General features: G+C 33.1%; 1 long non-coding RNA gene across 1 annotated transcript in view; it reads right to left on the bottom strand.

Annotated features, from left to right (window-relative positions):
• LOC119472425 overlaps window positions 1–16,177 on the bottom strand; it is a 22,035-nt gene extending 5,858 nt beyond the window's left edge. The window contains exon 1 of the long non-coding RNA XR_005201578.1: window positions 16,166–16,177. This is a non-coding gene — a long non-coding RNA (uncharacterized LOC119472425). The remainder of the gene's footprint in view (window positions 1–16,165) is intronic.
• Window positions 16,178–23,318: the final 7,141 nt, after the last annotated feature.

The following is a 23,318-nucleotide window of genomic DNA, read 5'->3' as shown; positions in this document are numbered from 1 at the left end:
TTTTGAGATGTAGTCTTGTTCTGTCACCCAGGCTGGAGTGCAGTGGTGCAATCACAGTCCACTGCAAGCTTTGTTTCCCAGACTCAAGTGATCCTCTTGTCTTAGTCCCACCAAGTACCTAGGACTACAGGCATGCACCACCACACCAAACAGATTCTTCTGTTTTTCTTATAGAGAAAAATATAAAAATTTTTGTCCAGGATGCTCTCAAATTCCTGGGCTCAAGCTGTTCATTCACCTCAGCCTCCCAAAGTGCTGGAATTACAGGCACTGCCCCAGCCTTTTTAGATATTTCATAAAACTTAGTCCGTTTGAAACAAAGCTTTGAAAAGTAAGATATAGTAATTTTAAAGTGATCCATATGTTTTATCAAAGGCTTGGATAATAGAAACAATTATAAGAAACAAAAATATTATTCACAATAAAAACTACTACCCATATAAAAACTGTGTTAAAATTCTGGGTTATATTTTGCTAGTCATAAATATACATAAGCATAAAAATGTATCCTACATTTTTGTTATTATTTTCCAAATCTCTGAACTATATTTGAATGATGAGACTGGAGATATACAAGCATTATTTAATTATTGCATAATGGTTTATTGTATAAGTGGTGAGCATTATATTTAACATTTCATTGTTGGGAAAACTTTAGGTAATTTTACTATCATAAATATTTTTGCTTACTGGAGAATGTCATTGATACAGCAATTGCAATTGCCTTCTGAACATTATTTTTTGATACACATATGCTGCATGACACAAATGTTTCATCCTGACTCTACATTATTCCTTGCATACTCTTCCAATTTTCCATTTGGTATGTTACTATCCCCAAATTTCAGTTATCGAAATATGTAACAGAAAGTTTCTCAGTGTGACCACTTTACTGACACCCGGAAAAATCACTTTTTCTGAATTTAATATTTCTATTTCTCAAAACGTGTTAAAAAATTATGATAGTCAATGACACCAAATGCTGTGCCATCCTAGTTTTACAAATGCCATAATAAGTGTCTGTTAAAATGAAGAATGGGATTTATTTTGAGGAATTGATGAGTGCTGGCATTGTTTTACAAACTCTTCTTCTTCCATGGCTAGTTACTTTCACATGGCTCCAGCTAGTTTATTTTTCCCTATGTCAGAGTCTAATGCATAATTTTTATCCTTTTCAAGGCATATTCTATTACATTAAAATATATTTCCTTTTCAGATGCAGGTATCACCATAATATCGGCAGGGAATAGAATAAGCTCAATTCTTTCTGCATTTTGTGTTGTTCACTTTAATCAAAACTGGCTTCTTTTGACAGTTTTGTTATCACACAGAATAAATATCATATAAAAATCATCTCAAGAATGGCAATTTCTGTGAAATTTCCTCAGGTTGTACATTTAACCTTCTTAATGACAACATTTTATTTTGATGATATCTTTAAGCATGTGCATATAAATCAAGCAATCTCAGTTTTGAGGTGTCCAGATGATAAAATGAGTCTTAATTTAAATGAACCAACATTTCTGGTTTCTTCCTTTGAATTACTGAATGTTTTCTATAAGATCAATGTGTTGGAGTAATTCCTTTCAATGCCATATTACTGAGAAAACAAAAAATCAACATGAAAATAGACTACATAAACATATATGAAAAATATTGAACAAATCCATATTTATAAGACATTATACTGGTCTTTATAAGAAATGCCATCCTGACTTCAAGAGTTTATGTGATATTAAAAAAAATAAGTTATAACACATTCTGTTTAGAATTTGGAGTTATCATTTCTAAAAGTGAGGACTTTTGCATAGCCTTATAGAGTTGGTTGCACTTGATAGACATGAAACTGAGGTGATTGACTATTCAAAAAAAATGTTTGGTGGTTTCATCAGTGTGAGAGAAAATTAAGTAATTCCATCAGAAAGAAATTATTTAAGCATATACAGAGATAGAAAACTATATGGCACATTTTGAAAACATAATTAACTCCAATTTCATCAAACAAAATAAATGAAGTAAAATAATTCTTAAATATGATACTTAGTTGACATGATAGTCATGGGACCTAGTCCAAGTTTTAGTTATTAGTTGATATACTGATTTATTTATTTAACAAAAAATATATAAAGGCTATTCACTTATGTGGAAAAGTAGTTCCATAAAATGATGATATATAAAATTCATATGAGTTATCTAATTTGTTTATTGCAAGAACCTTTTAATCTGCTTTATTGTGGTACAATTTACAGACACTAAAATTAATCAATTTATAATTTAATGAATTTGGGGAATTTTATACAATATGCAAACACTGCAACAATTATGATAAAGAATATTTCTACCAACCCTCATAATTTTACTTTTGCCTTTTTACAATATATTCTGTATCCCAACTTAAACTCCTTGAAACTTCTGGTCTATTTTCTATCACTAAGGTTTGTCTATTCAAAAATTCTATGTTTCTAAATGAACTTACACAGCCTACATTCTTTCATTTAGTCTTCTTTCATTTATTACAACTTTTGGAAAACTTTAAAAATGTTGCTAGTGTATCATCAGTTTGCAACATTTTCATTGCTAACAAGAAAAGCTAGAGTAGCTATAATAGTATCAGATAAATTAGAGCTTTAAGGGAAAATAGTGCTATGAAAGAAAAGAGCATTTCATATTTATAAAAGGTTTAGGGGGCCAGGCTTAGTGACTCATGTCTATAATCCCAGAACTTTGAGGGGTTGAAGCGAGAAAATCACTTGAATCCAGGAACTCTAGAACTCTAGAACATGGACTTGAGTCCAGGAACTATAGAACATGAACTCTAGAACTCTAGAACATGGCAAAACCCCAGTCTATCAAAACACAAAAATTAACTGGGCATAGTGGCTGAAATTATGCAGTTGTAATTTTAGCTACCAGTGGGTGCTGAGGTGGGAGGGTTGATTGAGCCTGGGAGGTTAAGGCTGCAGTGAGCTGGGACTGTGCCACTGCATTCCAACCTAGGTGGCAGAGCAAGATGCTATCTCCAAAAAAAAAAAAAAAGGTTTAACTCATGAATTTGTAATAGCATAGACTCTAAACGTATAAAGAATAGTGGGAAGAACTAAAAACACAAATAATCAGAGTAGAAAATAATAATCTCAGTAATTGATAGAACAAGAAAAATGGATAGAGCCCAACATCCATCACTATCCTTCATTTAAGGTCCATGACAATCAGCCATGGAAAAATTGTCTGAATTTTAAGCACAACTCAGTGACTTTCAGTGTACCGATGTTATACTGTCTGTTCTTAGAACACAGAGAAATTTATGTAGTTAGATATTTAAGACAAACAGTTAAACAGAATATCACACAAAATTGACAATTTGTACAAATACTTCTAAAACCCATGGGTCAAAAAAAGGAATTACAAGCTAATTCCATTTTGAGGAAAAATATATTGCCTCAAAGATGAAGTCAGAAAGAACTATAAGTATCCATTTCATGACGCTACAAAAGAACAGCAAATTAAATCTAAAGAAAGTAGAAAGATGGGAACGGGAGAGCACAACAAAACAGCTATACCTATAAATATATTATAGATGACAGATTGATATAACTGTATACTGATGGTGTATATGTGTGTATGCACCTGAATAAAGTTAAAATTGACTATTAAAAAGTAACTATTAAAATAGATGAATATGAAGTAAAACCATCTTTAAAAGAAGTAGAGAAAAACATATTAGAAAAAAATATGTTAAAAAAAACCTAATATAAATAAACACATTTTTGGAAATATCCATTTTACAAAAAGAAAATAAGAAGAAATGCATCTGAAAAGTAAAAGTACTATATCTATTAAGTAAATGCAATCCAAACCTAAATTTTTTTTCTAAAAGAAAATGTCAGATCTATATGGCTTCCTTGGCTATTTCTCTCAAATATTCCAAGTAGAAATAATGCCACTTTATTATATTATGAGATTAACATAAACTGGATATTAAAATCAAGCAAAATATTAAATAAATACAATTGTAATCTAACACAACTATCGAGGAGAGAAATAAAAAAACACTAAAGCATTATTTTAAATAATATATGAAATAAAAAATGTGTAACAGTGAAATCAGGTTTATTCCTGAAATGCCAGTTTAGTTTAAATTTGAAAATGCATTAATGTATTTTTCTAGCCTAATAAAATATAGAGTTAAAAAATTCTACTATCTCAGATGATGCCACAAAAATACATATTATATGTTAGCATAAAACTTTGACAAGAACTTTTAGCAAAGTAGGAGTCAAAGGAAACTTGCTCATGTTTATAAGGCCATGCAGAAAAATCTACTGACATTGGGGAGTGGGCGAGTAGTGAGTGAAAGGTGACACTAGGTGGGCCCTGGGGTGCTGGAACCATTGATTTCTTCCCAGGTTCTGGTGAAGTGTGTTAATTTTGGATATTTTGTTGAGAACTGCACTTGTAATTTGAGCGGTTTTCTGTTATTTTTCAGTAAAAGCTAAAAATAAGTTTCCAGTGACTCTGTGTTGCACTCAGAGCACAATGCCAATGCCCTTCCAGTCATGCCTGGCCTATCACTTACCTTCTTTCCCTCTTATTCACTTCCCTGATTCTTTTCCTCGTTTTCACTTGGCCCAACTCTGTCAGCTCCACACCGCATGTGACACACAATCAGTAAATGAAACAAGCGGCCTAGAGCCCCATCGGGTGTTTCCAAATTTGATCAAATTTAAATTTTATTCAGTTAATATCGGCACTGATATTTGTAACCCAATTGTGTTTTAAAAAGAGATGGCTTTACCTTGCTGGCTTTGCTGCTGCTAAGAAATAGGGAAGGAGCCAGGTCTTTGCTTTACTGCTAAAGAAATCAGACTATTTAATGGCTACATGATATTGGTCATATCACTGCATATATTTAATCTCAAGTTCTTCACCTCCGAAGTAACAAAAGGCATTGAATGAAACACATGATGATTTTTTTGAGTTAAGTGTTAAATTTGAATATTTAGTAAATAAAAAACATGATCAGTTTATCGCTTTCTCAGAATATCAGAGACTTTGAGGTTACTGCTACCGTCAAGAGAACTCTGACACTGCATGACCACATACTCTTTGATAAGCTACATCCAATGTCTTTGATAAGCTCAGATGATATATCTTTATTTGTGAGGCTTGGGTGTGGGAAGCAGGCAGCCATGTTAACATTCTTTTTCCCTAGAGGTTCTTGTTTAAAGTAGGCTCAAGCTGAGAGGGGAGGATGATTTGTCAATCTTCAAGCTTTGATTTTACATATGAGTTGGAACTTTCTTATTTGTAAATCAAGATTCTAGGGCTTTCTATTACTTACTAAGAGCAGAGAGTCATAAGGTGCCTGATTTTTATCTGGAGTCAGATGAAATCTCTTCTACTATATAAAGTTTGAGGAATGATGACTTTAAAAATTCATTTTTGTTTCATGAGGTGTTCTTGTGCAATATCAGAACTATATCAGTAATATAGACTTTAAAAACAATAAATAATTAAATTTTTAGTTTGAGAAACCACTGGAATATTGAGTTATATTAAAAGAGATCAATTATATGTATTTGGTCATTCCTTATCTGTAGACAGCATCCCTGATACTGAATTGAGTTCTTGTTGTTAAACTTAAAAAAAGCTTTTATTAATAGGTTTCTTACAGGATAGTGAAGAGACTAAAGAAGTGTCTTAAATTACACAATATTAAAGGAAAGGTAAAGAAATTGAGGTAGTTATCTTGGTAAAGGGAACATGAAGTTGTAGAAAGGGTGGTTGCTATATGAAGAAGAGGTATTTAAATTTCTCATTGAAACCTCATAGAGCAGAAAGAGAAACATTGCTCTAAAGACAGTTAACATTTCAGCTTCATATTAGGAAAAACATGCATCGTGTATTTAGAACTAGCACAAAATGTCTTAGGTTATCTTGGTCATTCTCTGCTTCTACATGTTCTGTTACTATATGTCACTTTAATATTATTTTTGACCTAATCATTTGAGATTCTAGACAGCAGGTTAGACATGATTTATTTCGGGGGAAATATTCATTGGTTTTTTTGAAAGCAAAATGAAAATTTTCAGAGAATAGAGAAAACTAATTTCCGAGGGAAGAAATTAGGTGTGAAGAAAGAGAAACCTGAATGAATTTTGTATTTTGAGGCATTAATGAGGAATCCAGTATTGTTGAATATACAGTGTTTCCATAGATTGAATGTTTCATAAGGACAGAAGACTTTTCTGTCTAGTTTCTTTCCGTATTTCAGAACCCTGGAACAATGTGTTAAAATGTTTCCATCTACCATTTTAGAACTACATAATGTTAGAGTTCCTACTAAATAAACTTTCAAAGAGCCTGTTAGAAAATCATGGGTGAGTAGACTCTCCCATTTTCCAGATTTCTGCTTCCAAATAAAGTAGTGTGTTTTCATTAATCTATCCTCCACTCGATCATTACATTTACCTCCTTCTTGAGACCAAATCCTGTTTCCCTTGAAAAAAATAAACTCTGAAGTATTATTTCCTTTCTATGTTGGAGAATCTCTCTCTCCTTCATTTCCTAATTTGGAGAGGAGACATAAGTTGTTTTCATACTTGTGGAGATATCAGTGAAGTACTATTCAGCACAGAGTATATCTTATAGGATTTGTTCACATTCGCAAGGTAGGTTTTCTCCATTAGTGGAAGTCTGGGAAATGAGTAATTATTCTCAGTTTGTCATTCTTGAGACCTTCTTCAATCTCACGTTACAAATGAGATTTAGCTATGTTTAGAAGACTGGCTGAATAAAGATAGAAGTGTGTACTGATTCAATTTTAGAATAATCTCTACTTATGATGTTTATAGCTACAAGAGTTTCATGCATGACCTCTGTGGGCCCCAAAATTAAATTCTATAGGTTTTTCTTACTACAAATTTTATGCAAATTAAAATTAAATTGCAAATGTTTCACTAGAGATTTGTGGTTGATTTTCTGCAAAGTAAAATTTTGCACATATATACAACATGACTAAAATACCATAAAAATTTTGGAAGGATATTCTACATATAGCATATATTATGTACTGTATACATGTTACAAGTGTATAATCTCTATATACATACTTTATATATACTATATAATGTGTTTGCATATATATGTATGTAGACATAGACATATGCTTGTTACTTGTGAATGAGTTCAGTACAGATTAGATTTAAAAGTAAAGAAAATAAACTTTAAATAATATCAAATATGGTTACTTTTGAAAGCCACAAAGAGTTTATTACAGATTAATAGAAGATCTTACTGTAAAGTTTCTAATTTTTCTACTTGCTTAATAATAATTAGCATATCTTATCATGAATTACACACAAGCTGTTTAAGGGTATTTTCTATTTGTTCTTGTTGTTAATTGATCCAAATGGCTACTTGGAAATACACTTAGACACTAGAATGATACTAATGTAGACTTTATATATTTTATTTTCTTTGACTTTGAGATACACATAGATTTGAACAAAATGTCAGTCAGATTTAAATAATCGAGTGGCTCCAGGTAGGTAGTTGTTTCTGTCTTAATTCTTCTCATTCAACAATCAACATTATTTTATAGAAATAATATACAATATTGGATATTCAGAATTGTAAATTTTATTTTTAGTTCTGACAATATTTGGGAGCTTAAATAAATAACTAAACCTTCTTAGATTTCTTCTTTATCTTTAAATAAAGAGGCTACCTTAGAAAATGATCTTCAAAAGCTATTATATGAAAGCCCTGTGGAGCTCACTAATGAATGAAAGTGTTATCTGAACTGGAATATGGGAGTCTATCTATATGTAACCCAGAGTTGTTCTCTTCTATTTATTATGTATACAAGATTTTTAAAAATTTGATTTGGTGAAGGAGTGTTTGGTACAAATATCATTTAAAATTGAAAAATTATGTTTGTACAATTTTCCCCACATTTAAAATTTTCTGATTGATTCAAAGGCTCCCTCCCCCACCACCACCATGCTGTATTTTTCTTTTCTTTTTCTTTTAATTGCATTTTAGGTTTTGGGGTACATGTGAAAAAATGCAAGATTGTTGCATAGGTACACACATGGCAGTGTGACTTGCTGCCTTCCTCCCGATCACCTATGTCTGGCATTTCTCCCATGCTATCTCTCCCCAACTCCCCACCCCCCCGTCACTCCCCTATTTCCCCCTGACAGACCCCACTGTATGATGCTCCCCTCCCTGTGTCCACGTGTTCTTATTGTTCAACACCCACATATGAGTGAGAACATGCGGTGTTTGATTTTCTTTTCTTGTGTCAGTTTGCTGAGAATGTTGGTTTCCAGGTTCATCCATGTCCCTACAAAGGACACAAACTCATCGTTTTTGATGGCTGCATAATATTCCAAGATGTATATGTGCCACATTTTCCCTGTCCAGTCTATCATTGATAGGCATTTGGGTTGGTTCCAGGTCTTTGCTATTGTAAGCAGTGCTGCAATGAACATTCGTGTGCATGTGTCCTTATAGCAGAATGATTTAGCAAAAGAAACAGTCATTAGAGTGAATCAGCAACCAACAGAATGGGAAAAAATTTTTCCAGTCTACCCGTCTGACAAAGGGCTGATATCCAGAATCTACAAAGAACTAAAACAGATTTACAAAAAAAACAAACAAGCCCATTCAAAAGTGGGCGAAGGATATGAACAGACTCTTTACGAAAGAAGGCATACATGAAGCCAACAAACATATGAAAAAATGCTCATCATCACTGGTCATTAGAGAAATGCAAATCAAAACTACATTGAGATACCATCTCATGCCAGTTAGAATGGTGATCATTAAAAAATCTGGAGAAAACAGATGCTGGAGAGGATCTGTTTAACACTGTTGGTGGGAGTGTAAATTAGTTCAACCATTGTGGAAGACAGTGTGGCGATTCCTCAAGTACCTAGAAATAGAAATTCCATTTGACCCAGCAATCCCATTACTGGGTATATATCCATGCTGTGTTTTTCTACGATTTAAATTAGAAATTTCCTGGAAATGGAGCAGAATTTATATTCTTTCGAGTGTACTAATGGCATGCAAATTACGAACTTCATCTTAACTTTACTGTTGGCCAATCTTTCCAAAGAAAGATTTGTAACCGAAGTCCAATCTAGTCTAAATATTGTATAACCAGAAACCTTAGGAAGTTCTCAGAGTTTCGTTTTTCCAAATGACTTTTGCATGTTTCCCTTCAGGTGAGCTCCGAAAGCCACACCACCACAGAAGGGCAAGAACACTGAGCAAAGGTTGCTGTCTGTTTTCTGAAAGGGAATTCGATTAAGGATAAAGGAAGGCAAAAAATAATTATAGGTAGTATAAAAAGAAATGAATTCCTATGTAAGTAACATCCAGAGAAACAGGATTCAATTAAATTGTTTTAAACATTAGGAGAAGGAGAAAAAGGAGCAACGATATGAATACAGAATATAACATTGTGCTTACTGTGCAGCTAACTTGGCCTGTCTCTTTACCTGTACTATCACACTTAATTCTCACCAAAACTTGTAAAGGTAAGTGTAACTATCACTATTTACAGATGAGAAAATCCAATATCAAAATGATTAGGCACAGAGCTCCCAGAGAATGAAGCTTTGGCTTATTACCTATCTAGGCAGCTATGGAACCTGGTCTTTCTTTTGCATGACCTGTGTGCTAGAAATACAGTGAAATTTAAAGGAGATGCTATTTCATGGGATTGAATGGTTATACCAGCATTAAATTTACAGGGAAATAAGACATACTTAATATGATTCATTCCACGAAAGTGTACACTTTTTTAAGTATATTCATTAGTTTAGTATCTCAGTTTCAGAAAATTTCATCACAGCAAAAGAAGCCCTCACATTTTACCTAGCATTCAGTCTCCATTTCGCCCCTTCCCCAGACTTTGTCAGCCACTCCTCTTTCTGACTCTATGGATTTACCTGTTCTGGATATTTCAAATTAATGGAGTAATACAATACAGATCCTTTTGTTGACTCTCTTCTTTTATTCATTTTCTTTTTCTCCTGAAGAACTCCTCACTTCTGCTTTAAGTTTTTAATGTCATAAATTACATATTTATTGTGTGCTCACCAACCTAAATTCTCAATTATTTCATTTTTTTTGTCTTGAAAATCAGATAAGAAAAAAAGTTAAAAATATATACTGTCCTTTATCTTTAAATATATGGCTGTTTATTGGTGTGCTGTATCTCTTCATGTAGTATTGAGTCAGTATCTACTATTATTTATCTTTATCCTTTGGTATTACTTGTAGGACAGGTGTGCTAAGAGTTTTATATGTCATATAGTTAGGTCTTTATTTAGCCTTCATTTGTGTCTAATAGTTGTGTCAGACATAGAATTATTGATTGACTATTTTAATACGTCAGGTATGGCATTTCATTGCCTTCTGGACTCTAGTTTGTCATGAGAAATTGAACGCTAATCTTATTGTGACTCCCTGCGTGTGACAAGTCACTGCGCTTTCTTCTGTGAAGATCCTTTCTTTGCATTTGCTTTTGACATTTTGGTTATAATCTCAGCATAGGCCTATTTGAGTTTATCCTGCTTAGAGACTATTAAGCTTCTTAGAAGTATAAATTCAGGATTTTCATTGACCAGAGAATTGTCAGTATTTCACCCCCTATTTTTTTCAAATACTCTGTCTTCCACCTTTTCTTTAGCCCCTTCTTCTAGGACCTTATTTATACCTATGTTGATACTTCCCAGTCTCTGAGATTTTGCTAAACATTTTTCAATTATTTTTTTCTGTTCCTCACACTGGTTAATGTCAATTAACTTAATACTAAGATTAATTACTTTTTCTCCTCTTTGTAGAGATCTGCTTTTGAGTCACAGTAGATAATTTTTATTTTGTCTATTAATATAATAACCAAAATAAGTATAAAATTTCTACTTGGTTCTATTTTGTAATTTTCATTTCTATACTGACCTTGTCTATTTGATGAGACAAAGTTCTCAGACATTCCTTCAATTATTCAATAACTTTTTTCTTTAGTGCTTTGATAAATATTGCAAATTTATGATTGAAGTCCTTGCCTAATAAGCATAACATTTTGGCTTCTTCAGGGTTAAATTATTTTTATTGCTTTTATATCAACTTATAGATCACACATTTTTTTGATTTGTATGTATTGCATTTTTGTTGTTTTTGCTGTTGAAAATAGGGCATTACAGGCCGGGCGGGGTGGCTCATGCCTGTAATCCCAGCACTTTGGGATGCCGAGGCGGGTGTATCACGAGGTCAAGAGATCGAGACCATCCTGGTCAACATGGTGAAACCCCGTCTCTACTAAAAAAAAAAAAAAAAAAAATACAAAAAATTAGCTGGGCATGGTGGCGCATGCCTGTAATCCCAGCTACTCAGGAGGCTGAGGCAGGAGAATTGCCTGAACCCAGGAGGCAGAGGTTGCGGTGAGCCAAGATCGCACCTGGGTACCAAGAGTGAAATTCCATCTCAAAAAAAAAAGAAAGAAAAGAAAATAGGGCATCACAAATAATAATCTGTAGCAAATCAGATTCTACCCCTTCCTCATGCATATTGTTGCTGTTGTTTGTATCATATTCTTTCTTTGTTTATTGAAATTTCTTAACTAATTTGGTAAAGTCTGCAATTTTGTGATCTGTGGTCACTTGAGTTTCTGCTCAATTACTTAGTTTTTTGTAAATTATTAGAGATTTCCTTAAATGCTTGAAAGCAAGAAGCCTCCCAGTATTGCAAAGGGAATTGTATGTCTGCATTGTCCTTCATATTTACCTGGTATAAAGCTTCAAGATAAGCAATAGTTAAAAACTTAGGGAATTCATATTATGTCTGTCTTGAGCACGTACACAAACAATTCTACATATGTATCTGATCTTCTACGGTCCTTAGAATATGTTAAAGCTCTTTTGATTCTCCTGAGAGAATCTTGTTCCTCAGCTTTCTCTATTAAGTTTTTGTTTAGTATATTGCTTGCTGCATCTGATACACATTTTCTCAGATAAGTACTATGTTAAAACACTTGCTGTAAATATTTTAAGGAACTGTATCCCAGGAAAAGACTGTAGCACTGAATAGCTATGAACCAGGAGAATACAGACAAAACTTTTCAGTGGCGTCTCCCAGGGTGTCCTACCAGACAGGCCAAATAAAGACAATTCTTTGGTAATGAGACTTCAATAAAACTTGAGCTTCATTCTGTTTCCCTCAAATTGTTATGTTTAAGGCTACCACTGAGCTAGGAAGTTGAAAATAAGACTAAGACTTAGGCTAGCTAAATTACCATAAAGCTTGTTGTTTAGATTTAGCTCTTTTATTTAAAAAAGATATAACTTGCAATGTGTTGCTGGAAGCATTTGGTTAATTTTTAGAGTTTGGAAAAAATGGTTCTAATGATTTTTTGCAGTTCTTTTTGTTTCTTTGTGGAGGAGGGAGTTTTCAGAGGTCTTTTTTGTTGATGTACCAATTAGTTTACATGTATAACTGCACGAATGCAGTTATGTATAAACATACAATTTTTTAATGTAAAATAAGACCCAACTGCAAAGCAGAAGTTTCATTTGATGTAAAGCATCTTTTGAACCATCAGTGAAATGAAATATTAGAATTTGAGATCACAGCCTTTATTTTTAAAGATAAAATATACAGGGAAAATGATGTGATATAGTACTTATTGTCCAGCCCTGGCAAACATAAATTTCTGATAACCATATTTCTAAAATGTTAACTCAATAAATGTGATCAAAAGTAAAAGAACAGTACTGTGATTATATTAAACATCTATATTCAGATGGTAGGTATTTTTTTTTGTAAAATTAAGTAAGCAAACAAAAGCAAATATAAACAATAAGTTTCATTAAGCATTTCTTTCTTTTATGCTCCCTGAAGGAGTATATTCATGAAAGTACAATTTTAGAATAATAAAACCATCAGAACTTCATTCAGATAAACACTAAAAGAACTCTTATGTGGTCATACGGCATGAATAACATGAGTCAGGAGAATGAGAATTCTTAGCGATTTGTAAACATATTATAACTGACTCTATCCCTCCCCTTTTTCCTTAACTCTCCCTCAGTTTCAGACTGTACTGGGATTGGTCTGATGACAGCAAAGTAGAATTGCAATTTATCCAGGTAAAGCTACAAAATAATAAATGTTCCTTCTATTTATGCTACCTCACCTTGCTTTCTTTTCTCTTAATTTTTTACTGTGAAACTGTTGCCCTCACACAAGACCCAAGAGCAGTCAGGGGAAATGTGAGGGATACAGTTGATGACTTTAAAAGAGAGATTGACAAAGATAGGATTTGCCTTATCATACTACAATACAGAAAAGGCATATGTCAACATATGGTATTATTTATGTATTTTAATATTATTGTAGTCTAGGTTCTGGGATACATGTGCAGAATGTGCAGGTTTGTTACATAGGTATACATGTGCCATGGTGGTTTGCTGACCCATCAACCTGTCATCTATTAGATATTTCTCTTAATGCTATCCCTACCCTAGCACCCCAACCCCGACAGACCTGGTGTGTGATGTTCCCCTCCATCTGCCATGTGTTCCCATTATTCAACTCCCACTTACGAGTGAGAATATGTGGTGTTTGGTTTTCTGTTCTTGTGTTAGTTTGCTGTGAATGATGGTTTCCAGCTACATCCACGTCCCTGCAAAGGATATGAACTCATCCTTTTATATGGCTGCATAGTATTCCATGGTGTATATGTGCCACATTTGCTTTATCCAGTCTATCATTGATGGACATTTGGGTTGCTTCCAAGTCTTTGCTATTGTGAACAATGCCACAATAAACATACACGTGCATGGGTCTTTATAGTGGAATGATTTATAATCCTTATGGTATATACTCAGTAATGGGATTCCTGGGTCAAATGGTATTTCTGGTTGTAGATACTTGAGGAATTGCTACACTGTCTTCCACAATGGTTGAACTAATTTCTACTCCCACCAACAGTGTAAAAGCATTCCTATTTCTCCACATCCTCCCCAGCATCTATTGTTTCCTGACTTATTAATGATGGCCATTCTAAGTGAGATGAGATGGTATTTCATCGTGGTTTTGATTTGCATTTCTCTAATGATCAGTGATGATGAGCTTTTTTTCTTATGTTTGCTAGCCACATAAATGTTTTCTTTTGTGAAGTGTCCGTTCATATCCTCTACCCACTTTTTGATTGAGTAGTTTGTTTTTTTCTTGTAAATTTGTTTAAGTTCTTTGTCAATTCTAGACATTAGCCCTTTGTCAGATGGATAGATTGCAATAATTTTCTCCCATTCTGTAGGTTTTCTGTTCACTCTGATGACAGTTTTTTTTGCTGTGCAGAAGCTCTTTAGTTTAATTAGATCCCATTTTTCTATCTTGCTTTTGTTGTCATTGCTTTTGGTGTTTTAGTCATTAAAGTCTTTGCCCATGCCTATGTCCTGTAAGGTATTGCCTAGGTTTTCTTCTAGGGTTTTTTATGGTGTTAGGTCTTATGTTTAAGTCTTTAATCTGTCTTGAGTTAAGTTTTGTATAACGTGTAAGGAAGGAGTCCAGTTTCAGTTTTCTGCATATGGCTAGCCAGTTTTTCCAACATCATTTATTAAATAGGTAATCCTTTCTTTATTGTTTTTTTTCAGGTTTGTCAAATTTCAGATGGTTGTTGATGTGTGGCTTTATTTAGGGGGTATGTAAACTAAACACATTAGTTTAAAAATATTTGAAGAACTCAGTCACATTTGTCCTCTTTGCGTTCGCAGCACAGTAGTTTCATTTTGGGGAGTACAAAGGGGCCTTAACATTGATTTGTTTTCCTTCTTTGTGTAGCAATCCAAATACATAGTGATATAAGGACAACTAGTCATGCTTCAGTGCATTCTCTTTGAATTGAAAGCATCAATACATAATTTTCCTTCTACTCTACTCATGTTGAGAAATGACTGAGAGAAATTCAAGAGGCAGAAGGCAGGTATTTTGACATAACAGTTTTACCTGTGGTAATCATTAAGGCCCTACTGAAAACTGTGACTTAAATCTCATCAAAGTGAATGTTAACACTGCCTGAATCGAACCTGTTTTTGTCTATGTTAAGTTGGAGGATACCTCGCCTCCGGAGCAGCAGGATGCAAAAAATTGGAGAAAGTTAGTTGCTGAGCAACAAAGCCCAATTTCTCTTCTCAGCTCACCAAACTGATGACTCTTGTCTCCTGCCATGGGGAGGAGCAGAGTGAGAAGGATAGGGGGAAGTGACTGTCATGGGTCTAATCACAAGGAAATATGAAGCCACAGAAAATGAGTTCCTCCTCTTCTTCCAATATTCTTGATGTCTTAAAAATAATAAGAAATGCAATTTTTTAAATAATAAGCAAAAATCAATTTTTATAATCCCATTGATATTCTACAGCAATTTAGCAATGTCAGAATAGACTCTTCTCAGAAACACTCTTAGCAATTCTTAGTTTAAAAAAAAAAAAAAAACTATTGCTGAAAAGTACATATGTGCGTGATTTTTCTTTCTGTTGACAGTGGACTTTAAATTGCCCATTTTATTTGCTCTGCCAGTTTATTTGATATGGCAGTTATTTATCTTGCTAGATGTGTGATTTTCTACATTTTACTTTCATTTTATCTTTTTCTTTTCAGTTTTTATCATGGACTTTTTATTAAATATATTTCCAACTTCCATGGCAAGCTGTCATAAATGAATCCAGAATGTTGCTGACTGTCATGAGACCTGTGCATCATTGCCAGATGCAAGTGGCTTTTTATAAGTGTCATGTAGAATTATTAGACAGTGATATTAGCACATGCAAGTGATATATATGAAGTTTTTTTTCCAGCTGTGGCTATAAAATTGGTAAGTATTTCAAACATGAAGAACTATCTGACATTCTTAGAAGCTGGTAGGTGACTTCTAAATATGACATGTGCAAAACATATTTTATTTCTCATTAACTATTTCTGTTTGAAATATGTTATTCCTAAAGATGCCATTACTATCTTCTTTAAAAAAATAAAAAACAATATCTTTCTACTCTTTAGTCTCATTTATGTATTTTATTGGTGAAGAAAAATAATTTAAACAGCTAACAATAAAGATAGATATAAACATTTCAATCAATATTCTTAATACTTGCTCTGTATTAAGAAACTGAGCAAGTAAAACAAAACAAAACCCAGTAGCTGTCTGATCTTCACTGCAGATTTCAGTATATCAGAATCCCTGGAGTATATTGGATGCTCAGTCACTATTATGAAACCTGCTTTCAGTACAAGAAATATGTATGAAACTTATACAAACAAATAGTGCTTATTGGCCTGAAAGACTTCTGTCTTAGCTAAGCCTTTAAAAATCCTTCCAACATTATTTCCCTGTGGAAGAAGTGAGCCACTAACTTCTTTTTCCATAGAATCTGCAATATTTCCTTCTAACTATTCTACTAGCAAAATTATTTCTATATTTCATTCTTGCATCTCCAAATCCTATCAATCATTATAGTTTCCAATAATTTTATTTATTTTTATAGGTATTTCCTTGGTTCTATTCTACTTCACTACTACTATTGAGTAGTGAAGTAATGACAAGCTGCTATTGATTCTATCTATATATTTTGATCTAACATTAAATATTTTTGTTTCACATCATGTAGTTTTATTTCCAATTAACATTTGCATTTTTAAAATATGTTGCATGAGTCATGTCACACAAAAGCCCATAAGTACATTTAATGAATGAATGAATATTATGTAAGTAAAACACAAAGCCAAGAATCTGACCAGTGATGATTCAATAACCAAAAAGAAGAAGAAAAGATGGAACTGCCTAGTGAGGATACCAATAATACTAATAATTTATAATAATAATTATCAGTAAGGAGGGATAAAGTTGGACAGGAACTACGGAGTCAGGCTACAGTGATAGGCATGCCAGCAAGTTAAATCACTGCTATTTATAGGAATCATGAAAACTCTGCTTTGGGTAGCAAGCAAGAACATTTTCAGAAATAGAATAAGGCTACTCTGTGTGTTTTTCTTCTTGCTTAGGCTGCCCATTCCCTGGCCTGAGATGAAATAATATGACTGCCTTTTGTGCTCTGTATAGAGGCCCATGAGAACTCATTGGCAGGTGCAGGTGGGATAGTGTTGCTGGAGTGATGAGGTAATTATAGAGAACAAAGTAAAACTGTACTAACCTGGTACAGGATAGGGCAGATTATACATGCAATAGAAAATTCCCTCAAATATTCTGCCTTTCTCAAGAAACTATCTTATCATGGGACTAAGTCATTTAATTTCTATTCTCCAATAAATTTGCTCTCATCAGAAAAGAAAACTGGAATTTTCTTCTTTTCAGGAACCTCATCCTTATTAAAAAACAAACAAAAAAACAAACAAACAACAAAATAAAAAAACATGGTTGGAGTAAAATTCTTATTTTTACAAATAAATACAAAATATGTCCTTGACATAGGGCCCAATTCACCAGCCATCTCACAGGTTTGGCCTTCTAAAATTAATTCCCTCCAAGTTTCTGAAGATTAATCATTTACTGTTGGGTACATGATTCCTGCTGAAGGCATGCGTTTTGTTTTGTGGACATCTACTTGCTGCCCTTTTGATCTCTTCAGCTCCAGACAACTGCTCTGGGTCCTTCAGTTAGGATGTCTTATTCAGTTACTAGATTGTGATTCAAAGGCTCTGACCCATGGCTAATTTCTTAGGTTTCCTTACTTGCTGCATTCTGAAGCTATCTTACTTTAAAATAAGAAGAACCTTACTCTAGTCCTCTTAGGTCATTATCAGTTATTGCCTACTCCCGTATTTCCCAACTCATGTCAATTGTGGATTCAGATGCATACTGAAGAAGTTAGCTGGTTTAGGCAATTGAGTACAGCATAACTAAATTCCCTTCTGGAAACTCATCCAAACTGTAATAGACATTTTATAAGAGTTCACCTTAGATCGTCACCTATCTTTTCAACTACACATGTTAGGTATTAATGTTTTAGTTTTTCAAGTCAGATTCTGTGTCAATATTGAGCAATAGAATCCATTATGTGACTAATTCTAACTAATCACTGAGGACTGGATTTAGTTTGGCCATTCTGATTCTGCTCTCTGAAATATGGAGCACAAGATCTGCACATTTATGTGCTCAATTAGGTATAGCCTTTTTTATTTCTTTCCTAACGTGAAAATACAAGATAATAAAAAATGTGTAACTCATGTGATGATTAAGATTTAAATATATCTGAAGCTCTGAAAACTTAAGCAGAAACACTCGCTAGAGGGGATATGGTTCTCCACCTATGTCTTTTGCTGTTGACTAGCATCTTGTGCTGAAGACATAAAGCCAACATAATGACATTTAACTCCACTTTTCACACTGGCTAAAGCAAATCTTCCCTGATTTGGATTATTATAGATATCCAAGCTAATCTTCACCAAACTCCTTGTGATAATACTCCTTAACGTGTTTTAATTTGGATTGATGACAATTCACCTGTATATTTAATCCCATAATGAGGGACAGGATTTTCCAATGTCTTCCCCTGTTTTGATTTTCTCTACCAAACCATGTGTGAGTTAAATAATTCAGTTCCACCATGCATTGTAAAAACAATGGTTGCTAAAAAATGGAAACTATAGAGATCTTGAATAGAGATCTTGTTCCAATATTGGTTATTTCAATTTAGTGAGTTCAGGACAGTTTTCTTTGGGCACAGACTTTAGGTTAATAGTGTGCCACTAAGCGTAAAATCTTAGGTTGATATTGCCTCCCTTGTAAACTTAAAATCTCAAACTTCCAAGCAGATACGAATTAAAAAATAATCAGAGCTTCTTAGACTAATATTACACAAATTGGAAAACAAACAAAACATAATAGGTTTCAGTGGAACATTGAATAATGAAAAATGAACTATTTATTAAGAATATATGCTGTAATTCTATGTTTACCAAACAAATTAGCAGCTAAATACATGGAAAAAGTATTATGAGAAATACAAATAGTAACTACATAAAATACAATTAGAGCATAAGCAATCAATGTAATCCCTTCTGATTTGACAAGTATTGTAAAAATAAAATTATGTAAATATAGATAATCTAATTATATATACACAGACTCAGTTACCTCCATTGTATAATAATTATTATGTTTCATATGGGCACAGAATAATTATGAGAATTGATCATGTAAGAACTCACAAAAAAGATACTTTAAGACATTTCTTAAAAACTTGACAATCTAAGGTTGTCTATTAATAAAATATAAAATTGGAAAATATATTGTTAAAATATTACCAACAATATACTCATTTTGGAAATTAAAAAGTAGTCCTTATTAAAGAACTTTTTGATCAAAGTAAAAATTAAAAGGGATAATAAATACAGATAAGCTATTTTGTAACAAATGTAGCAGAAATAAAAATTGCAGTTAGAGAAAAATGTGTTCTCTTAAAAATTCATTTATCATTTAAAAATATAAAAAATAGTATTCTCTGATACAAGAAAAATGACAATAAAATAATTCAAAACAAATGACAGGGAACAGTAAAAAAAGATAGAAAGTGAAAATAAGGAAAGTAAAAATTAGCTGTAACAGGGAGAATTAATAATGCAAATCTGGCCCTTTCAAATAATTATAAAACAACTATACTATTTAATGTCTGATCAGAAAAAAATAAGAGAATTCAGAAAGACTGAAATTATGCAAGATTAGGACTGAAAAATGAGGAACATGTGATTAATGTATTTGAAAACAGAAAATGTACACTTCTCTAATAAAGCACACATTTGAAAATTGACTTCAGAAGAGGTGGAAATTTTGAATACATAATTTTCAACAGAAGATATTATCACCAGAAGATATTATCAACAGAAGATATTATAAGATAGTGAAAATCGATCACCACATGGCTTCACAATTTTTTTAATTGACACATATTTATAGGGTACATAGAGATGTTTGGATACGTACAATGTAGACTGATCAGATAATTAGCATATCCATTATTTCAAAGATTTATCACTTCTTTGTGTTGGGGATAGTCTATATCTTTCTTTTAGGAATTTGAAATTATATAACATTGTTTTTAAGCCTAGTCAACCTACAGTCCTATAGAACATTAGATCTTATTTCTTCTAGGTGGCTATAATTTTGTAACCTTTAGCCTTTTATCTAATATTGAAAGGGCAGATAGTCTGATAAAGTAATTCAATTGGCAGGGCTAGTCTGTATTTATTAAGAGAACGTAATAAAATCCTGTGAAAAGAATAATATAAAAATGTTCACATTTTTATCCAATAAGATATTGGTCCATGAATCCTAAAAAAATTAGTCTTTGCCCATGCCTATGTCCTGAGAGATATTGCCTAGGTTTTCTTGTAGGATTTTTATAGTTTCAGAACTTACATTTAAGTCTTTATTCCATCTTAAGTTAATTTTTGTATAGGGTGTAAGGAAGGGGTCCAGTTTCAGTTTTATATAAATATGACTATTCAGTTTTCCCAACACCATTTATTAAATAGGGAATCATTTCCCCATTGCTTGTTTTTGTCAGGTTTTTCAAAGATCAAATGGTTTTAGATGTGTGATATTATTTCTGAAGTCTCTGTTCTGTTCCATTGGTCTATATATCTGTTGTCGTAAAAAGTGTCATGCTGTTTTTGTTACTGTAGCCTTGTAGTACAGTTCGAAGTCAGACAGCTTGATGCCTCCAGCTTTGTCCTTCTTGCTTAGAATTGTCTTGGATATATGGGCTCTTTATTGGTTTCATATGAAATTTAAGGTAGATTTTTCTAATTCTGTGAAGAAAATCAATGGTAATTTCTTGGGCATAGCATTGAATTTAAAAATTACTTTGAGCAGTATAGCCATTTTTACAATATTGATTCTTCCTATCCATGAGCATGGAATGTTTTTCATTTGTTTGTGTCCTCTCTTATTTCCTTGATCAGTAGTTTGTAGTTCTCCTTGAAGAGGTCCTTCACATCCCTTGTTAGTTGTTTGCTTATGTATTTTATTCTCCTTGTAGCAATTGTGAATGGGAGTTCACTCATGATTTGGCTCTCTGTTTGTCTATTATTGTTGCATAGGAATGCTTTTGATTTTTGCACATTGATTTTGCATCCTGAGAGTTTCCAGAAGTTGCTTATCAGCTTAAGATTTTGGGTTTAGACAATGGGGATTTCTAAATATACAATCATGTCATCTGCAAATGGAGAAAATTTGACTTCCTCTCTTCCTATTTGAATATACTTTGTTTCTTTCTCTTTCCTAATTGCCCTGGCAGAATTTCGAATACCATGTTGAATAGGAGTGTTAAGAGAGGGCGTTCCTGTCTTGTGCAGGTTTTCAAAGGGAATGTTTTCAGCTCTTGTCCATTCAGTATGAAACTGGCCCCGTGTTTGTTAAATAGCTCTTATTATTTTGAGATATGTTCCATCAATACCTAGTTTATTGAGAGTTTTTAGCATGAAGGGGTGTTGAATTTTATTGACGGCTTTTTTGGCATCTGTTGAGATAATCATGTGGTTTTTGCCATTGGTTCTGTTTATGTGAAGGATGACGTTTATTTATTTGCATATGTTGAACCAGCCTTGCATCCCAGGGATTAAGCTGACTCGATGGTGGTGGATAAGCTTTTTGATGCACTGATGGATTTGTTTTGCCAGTATTTTATTGAGGATTTTCACATCCACGTTCATCAAGGATATTTGTCTAAATTTTTTGTTGTTGTTTTGTTTCTGTCAGGTTTTGGTATCAGGATGATTCTGGCCTCATAATATGAGTTACAGAGGAGTCCCTCTTTTTCTATCATTAGAAATAGTTTCAGAAAGAATGGTACCAGCTCCTTTTTGTACCTTTGGTAGAATTCAGCTGTGAATCTGGTCCTGGTCTTTTTTTGGTTGGTAGGCTATTAATTACTGCCTCAATTTCAGAACTTGTTATTGGTCTATTCAGGGGTTTGACGTTTTTCTGGTTTACTCTTGGGAAGGTGTATTTTTGCAATATTTTTCATAGTTGTTAAAACTAGCAATGAATTATATGCCCACCATTAAACAAAATGACTAAAGTCCATTTATACCCTGAGTGATATCAGTAACTCAAAAAATGAAATATAGATACATTTGATGATTTGCAGGCTTTCCTTGTGTTGAGTTAGCAAAGGAAGTGTGTATTAGTCACTACACTTCAATAAGTCATCCCAAGCTTCAATGCTTTAGAACACTAATATTATGCATTTTTGCTCAGAATCCTGTTGATTATATTGCATGACCATGTCAGTTTGTGGGTTAAAAGAAATACTCACCAGTATTTATACTTTTAAAAGTGTGCAATGCATTCTTTTGGTGATAGCCTATATAATGGCCCCTCACAGATGTGGAATTGTCAGACTGTCAATATGTTATCATATAGGGCATAAGTGACTTTGTAAATATGATTAAGTTAAAAATCTTGAGATGAGATATTTTCCTGGATTTTCTAATTGGGTTCAGTGTAATCACAGGGTTCTATTATGGGGAAGCAGGAGACTAACAGGGGAGAAATAAGAGGGTGGATGCAGAGGTTGGAGTGAGGGAGCAGGGGAATGCAGTCAAGGAATTCAGGTGCCCTGTAGAAGCTGGATAAGGTAAGGAACCAGATTCTCCCACTAGGAGCTTGCACCAGGGAACATGGCTATGCCCTGATTTTAGTATTAAAACCGGGGTTACATCTTTAAATGGTTATTTCCTTGAACTTATTTAATATCTATCTCTCTACCTGTTCTATCTTCCTCTATCATCTATTTATATCTGATTATGTTTCTATAGTGATTTAAATTTGACTCCAACATCTAGTTAGTTAAAGTAATTAATGTAAAAGTAGAGTTTTTTTAGCCTCCAGGAGCTTATTTGCTAATCTAATTTTTTTTCCTCAGCATAGCATTGCCTGCTGTTATGTCATTATTATATATTAACCTGGTTTGTTAATGTTATAAAATACATTGGTAGATCTTTTGTGTCTTTTTATAGTTGGATTTTTTTTTTGTATATTATTGTAAGTAGTAATGTTATCTGGAATGTTTAATTTAGGGAAACAAAGATAGTGCAGTAGCTTTTATCTTTAGGACTATCAACTAATTTAAAGTCTTAGAAGACTGTTGAATACTACTTGAATATTTTCTGTGGTCACAAATTATCAAGTACTGAAAACCCCATTTGTGTTATGTCTGGTCACTAGTGATGGTCACTAGTGATAGTCACTTTTCTCCTAACTTAATAAATACATGTAACAAATG

This window comes from Cebus imitator, unplaced genomic scaffold, assembly GCF_001604975.1.
Source record: "Cebus imitator isolate Cc_AM_T3 unplaced genomic scaffold, Cebus_imitator-1.0 Scaffold100, whole genome shotgun sequence".
NCBI classification, from domain to species: Eukaryota; Metazoa; Chordata; class Mammalia; order Primates; family Cebidae; genus Cebus; species Cebus imitator.
The sequence above is the reverse complement of the archived record's forward strand: the minus strand, read 5'-3'. Positions and strand labels throughout refer to the sequence as shown.